Raw genomic sequence first — 6,549 nt, 5'->3', positions numbered from 1 at the left:
CTACCAGACTGTTTCCTTAGTGCCTAGCACAGAGACTTCCTTCTATAGTCGCTGTGTTCAATAAATAGCTCTCAAATGAGGGGACAGGGTGCCCCAGGGCTTGGATATTGGGGTTACAGACTGAGGCTGGAATTACCAGAATATAGAATCCAGGTCTTCCTGTCCCATGTAGTTCCTCAACTACTTGGTACCCAACTTTAATTTAATCTAGAAAGAATCCAACCTAGGAGTTCTGCAGCAGACGTTCGTGGATGGGCTTGGTTGGGCAAAGGAAGGTCTATAGAGTAGGGTCTATTCTAGTGTTTATGCACCGTACGATTTTTATGGCATATGTACATTTTAATAAGGAAAGAGAATTCATGGCCTTGATCAGATTCCAAGGACTCTAATAATACGATGAAGTAATGAAAAGACAAGAAAACTTAGAGACGGTCCTTTCCATTCTAATTCTTTTCCTTCTCTCCATCCTCAAAGATGCCAGGTTATTCTTGACTATACTCCTTTGCTTATGCTGTCCTCTTTCCTTAAATGCTGTCACCTAGATATTTTGTTCATCTAACTCCTCTGGAACCTTTGGAACCCAGAACTTCATCTTCCATCAAGCCTTCCCTGGCTACTTTAGGTTGCATTGATTTTAATTTTTCCTGCTGAGAATTCCTATGGGACTTACGGTGTATCCCACCCAATTTATCATTTAATTATGTCTTATTTGTCCTTTTGGTTTTACAAAGTCAACTTTTCAATAGATAAGTAGATTCTTGGACACTGGGACCACACTGGAGATGAATGGCTCAGAACGCAACCTTCCCTCAGTCTTCTTCTCCTACTGTTGTGCCCTTGGGCAAGTTATTAAACCTCTGTATCTCTTGGTTTTCTCCTCTGTAGAATGATGAGAACAGTACAACTTATGCCATTCAGTTGATGGAAGGAAAATGAAATAATGCATACAAAGATGCTAAGCACAATCTCTGGAAAACAATATATTGCTTCTAACTATTATAGTATATTCATTATTACCTTCTACTTGTATTTCTACTTTCAACTGTGGGAACTCCTCCGCTCACACTCTTGAATTCCAAGATACCAGAAAAGCCACTTGAGCTGGTTTCAGGTCAGTTTCCTCATTTTTGAAACAAGGTAGTAAGAGTTGCAAACAAATTTCTCATTGGGTTCAAATGAGAGCATGAACACAGACTTGCTCTGGCATCCTAACCTCACAACAATCCCAGCTGGACTGTCAAAAGTTCTTGTCTGGATTTTCATACTGAAGCATTACTCTTGTATTACGAGGTGCAAGGGTCTGAGCAAGAAATTCTGGGATTAAATTTATCAGGCATTCTCATTGGAATTAGGAGACAACATAGCTGATACCTAGAAAGAAGCTGATCTGAGAGGGTTGGGTACAGTGAGCTCTGGTCTCCTCATCCTGTGTTGTTTCTTGGCCTTTGTCATTTACTTGAGTCAATGACTCCAGTGCTCTCCACCAGCCTCCATGCTCTGCATTTTCAAACAAGCTGGTTAGAGACAGGTACCTGTCTAGGGTTCCGGAGTAGCTCTTGACTAATACAAAAGGGCAAAAGCAAAGGTAGCTAATCATTGAAAAGATGACTGGGACACAGGTGAATTTTTATCTTTGTAGTTTTTTTCCAACCAAAAGAGAAACAGAAGTCTTGGAAACTTTAGGGAGAAGGTAGGCAACCAGCATCCCATGAGGGCTTCCTGCTAGAAGAGAAGGGGCAAACACCCTTCCTTCCATAAAATCTGAGGTGTGAATATGCCCACAGTGAATAGGCCATGGAGTACCCAGAAGTTTGGGGGACACACTCCAAAGCAGTGCAGGGTTTAGGCAAATGTCCACTCCAAGGGACTCCAATCACTCAGGAGGTGGCCGCAGTTGCAGCAGTGTATATGTGTGTGTGTGTGTGTGTGTGTATGGGTGTGTGTGCACATGAGTGGTGGAGGAGGCATTGATTACAGGAGGTGACCGTTCTTGGGAGACCCACAGAGACGAGGAGAGATCTCAAGGCAGAGAGGAACATCTGTGAAGGAGTAACTGCCAGAGCCTCGTACAGCAAGAAGAATTCAGAATCCATCCCTTCCACTTAGTTAAGAAATGACAGTTTTGGGGGCTGTGGAAAATTGGGAGTCCATCAATTATGCCAGTGGGGGTCTTATCAAAACAGATTGGGTTCTGGGGCCATAGGAAGAAGGTTATATACGTCTTTAGAATCTAAGGCTTAGGCAGTCTTTTCATCCAGGGAATAAATGTTACCTCAACGCCCAAGCTCAAACCCTGAAGCTATACTCAAGGCTTCTGCACATGTGTGGGCGCATACACATATGGATATGAGGTGCATTATGCATGTATATGGCATCTATATATCATGTGTCTTGGCAGCCACAAATATATATAAAACTTGGTCCCCAACAGTTTCTGCGCCCCCCCCCCCCATCTGTGCAGACAATCATTTCATAAAGCTCAGGTTGTAGTGATCTGGGGAAGGCTGCATTTGATGTATCTTCAGAACAAAAATTTGCCCTCTTGGAGGCAGGGCCCCAGGGTCTTCTGAGGAGACTTCATTTTTAAACAACCGATTTTAGAATAAATGACTACGAAAGTAATGAATGTTCATGTCAGGAAATCTGAAAAAAGGTGTATAAAGGCCAAATGAGAAAATGAAAATCACCTGCAAGGAGACCTTTCTGAGGAAAGGGATCCCTTTGCTATTTCAATATAAACTCCTTTGCATTCAATTCAATTGGAAAGGCAGCCACTGTGCCCTGCAGACCTCAGGGCTGGGCGTTGTGGGGGAATGCATGCTGGAATAGCACCGAGCCCTCTTCAAGGACCTGGTAATCAAGTAAAGGCTATAAGGACTCTGCTTATATGAAATACCGAGCTGCCTCAATGACTGTATAATGAGGTTCCAGCCTAATCACACTTGTCATATTTGCCAAGCCACTGAGGGCTGTGGAGAAGAAAAGAGGCCTTTACAACTCCAATAACAGGCTAAATAAAATGTGAAAACAACCTTTTATCTTTTGTTTCTATCATCAGGCTCCAAATGATGAAGTTCAGGAGCCAAGACAAGACTGCATTGCACTAAACATCTAATGGCAAAGGTGTACTAACTTGCCTTTGCCTTTGAGTGACTTGGGGAGGAGACCATTGTCAGAAAGATCTGATGCAGATTGGGGCCGACTATTAACCAGCTGGGTGTACCCCACGTGCGGCTTGAAATCACCCTTACCAAATTGCCTGAGACAGGTTGTACAGAAGCTATCAGCTGCTACTAGCTTCTGACTTGCCACTGGTTTTTTCTAGTCATTTCTTATTATTGTCTTCATTCACAAACACTTCTGTACAGATGACTGCGTTTATTCTTTGGGTAATGCATACTCAGGAGGAACTTATATTTTCAGGGGACGATCTGGGGTAGAACACAAGGCAGGGTGGCCAGTGTGGAGACTACAAATGGGTTTAACAGTTATAGGTGTGCGCAAGGCAGCCACGTTACAAACGATTCCAGGAAACCTCCCGGAGGTTGTTTTAGTGCCTCTGTAGGGGGACCTCTGTTTGGAAGTAATGGGGCTATAGGTGAGACAGGTGCAGTGTAAATGTTGCCATGTGTGCCTCCTCACAACCTCCCACATACCCTACTCGAGCTTGAGCAGAGCAGAGAAAGGAAAAAATACAACACGACCCAACAAAACAAAACACTAGCGCATAGTCGTGAAGGAAATACATAAGCCGAGGGAGAATGAGCAAAGGACTCTAATGCTGGGTTTGGGGTCAGCTCTGTGTTTTAAATTAAAATCTGAAAATAAATTGCCCTCACTTAAGAAGAACTAAATAGCTAGCTCCTTGTGGATTGTCCACAGCTGCTCAGACGCTGATTATCTTCTCTGCAGGCATTTTGGGGAAATTAGAAAGGAAATACAATAAACCCCACTGTTTGGAAGCTTCCTTTCATACATGCCACCTTGTCTGAAGGGCATGGTCACCTTAGACAGCTTGCTGGAGGGAGGGAATTTAAATATTTGGGCCTTTTACCTGCTGTTTACCGTAGCCATTTCTGAAGGCTGGGATCTCCAGAAGACCCAGGTTTAGGTTGAAGGTTTAGGGTAAGAAGACTCCACAGCTGCCCATGTTCCTTTTGGCCACAAGAGTAAGTTTGATCTGGTCGTGGTGTTTTGTGGCCTTTGAGTTCTAATGAAGCCACTTTGGAACTCATATCTTATTCTAGCATCTATTCTAGAATTAAATCTTCCTGGCTATTTAAGGATCTTGTCCCTCTCAGCTTCATTTGGGATCATTGACTTTGGACTAAGTTGTGGTAGAAATATTTTTTTCGTGGTCCTTGTTCTTTGTCTCTCCTCCCTCCATCACATACCTTTTCAGTCTTGGCTCCTTCAGTATATACTTTCTACTCAGCGTGTCCTGGTTTTCGATGGTGCGCCATGAGATGCCAGCAATTAGGAATGAACATTGCTCCAGGAATCAGAACAGAAGAATTGGGTTTTAGTCACTAGTATACTATATTCTATCACCTTGGACAACTTCTTTAAATTCAAAGTCTTTAAAAAAAAAAACTTATCTGTAAAATGAAGCTTATAATCTTCATCACAAGGGTGTTGTGAGGATCAAATATGAATAATTTAAAAACCTATGAAGATAGAAGTCTGCTGTGCAGTTAAAGGATACATCTCTATTGCCTCTGTTTTAACTCAGTTTGGTATTTAAAAGAATGGAGATTTCTTTTATAAACAGATTGGCACTGCTAGGGTTTTGGCTTCTAGTTTCAGGTTTGAACTGAGTTAAAATGGAGGCCATCATTCATCACTAGACTCCAGAAAACTCCCTTGGATCTGTAGTTCTGTGGTGTCCTCCCATTTTCTCCCATTATTTGAGCCAAGTAAAAAGAAAGCCATGGACTGAGGCCAATTTTTTATAGAGTGCACTTCAGACAACTCAAAATCAACAGTTTTCCTTGTTGAAGGCACCCAGGAAAGCAAAACACAAGGAATCATAGGGCTTTACTATTGCCTTTTGAGGCCGATGGTAAACTTTATGGTATCCTCATAAAATGCATGGTTGAGTACAACTGAAATTGTATTTCATTATAGTTTATCATTGTCTGATGGTGGATAACACTGCCTTTTGTAACACTTGACATTTAGTATATCTGTGGTTGAATAACTGAACTCTGTTTCCCTCCTCCTGGTGGTTTAGGATTTATAGGCAGCTAGAGAACCTGAGGGTGGAGTTGATGAAGGATGTAAGACTATGTGAAGGTGGCCATGGCTTTTCAGAAACCCAAAGGATCCAGAAAAAAAAATGTTTTTAATGATAAACCCGTTGCTCAGAATGCACTTCACATAAAGATTGGTGGTAATATCAATAATAATAGTAAAAATAGTAGTAATAATAATATGAATAATAACTAATGCATATTTATGGCACACTTAGAATAGCTCAGGCTTTGAGTTTATCATTTTATGTGTATTTTCTCACCTGAGCCTCACCTCACATTCTCCCTGTGAGTTGAGCAAGGTTATTATCCCCATTTTACCAGGAAGGAAGTTGAGTGTGAGAAACAAACTGACTTAACCAAGCTTTGCCCATCTATTGGGGCAATCTTGTTTCAGTCAAGGGGCAGAAGATAACTAGCCACTCATGAAACCCATTTTTGCTTCTTCTTGATCACACAGGTACGCTGCATTTCCTAGCTTCAATGCAGTTGGGTGCGGCCATGTGACTGACTTCTAGCCAATGGGAAGTGCTGTGCAGAAGCCCTACCAGAATTGACCTATACAACCACACATAATCCATCCTTCATGCTCTTTTCCTGCTTGATGTCTGGATTTAGGGCACTTCTGACCTCAAAGGGACGGCAGAGACACAAGACTGAAGAAGCCTGGGACCCCGAGTGACCCCATGGGGGAGAGTTGTCTGCCAATGGGGAACATAAGCATCTGAAGTTGAACTGTATAACTTAGAAATACATTTCTATTATGTTATTGAAATATTGGTGTTTATTTGTTACATCAGTTTTTTTAGGATTTGTCCTTCGTCCCCCATTAGTATATACCTGGAAAAGATACCTTATTCAATAGCACACTGGTCTGTACTTCCACATATTGTAATAGAAAGAGGTTCACTTGTGAGAAAAAACTAAACCAACAGATCTTACATCTTCAGTGCACATGTGACTAAGAATCCCATGATGTCTTAGTCTGTTGGAGCTCAACATGTTTTCCTGTGACATACCTTCAGTCTTTGGTTCCATCTTTCTTTTCCCCCTCCTTTCTTCTCTTCTGTTCTATTAAGTGCCAGTTGTGTTCTGTTTGGGGATGCAAAAACTAAAATGCTGTTTGGGGATGCAAAAACTAAAATAAATAAATGTAGTCCCTGCCATGCTGTTTGGGGATGCAAAAACTAAAATAAATAAATGTAGTCCCTGTCTTTAAGGAGCTTAGAGCCAAAGTGTGAGTCAAGATATATAAATATATATCTTATTACATGCTGTATACTACAGTGTGGTAAGG

This window comes from Canis aureus, chromosome 2 (genome assembly GCF_053574225.1).
Source record: "Canis aureus isolate CA01 chromosome 2, VMU_Caureus_v.1.0, whole genome shotgun sequence".
Classification (NCBI taxonomy): Eukaryota; Metazoa; Chordata; class Mammalia; order Carnivora; family Canidae; genus Canis; species Canis aureus.
The sequence above is the reverse complement of the archived record's forward strand: the minus strand, read 5'-3'. Positions refer to the sequence as shown.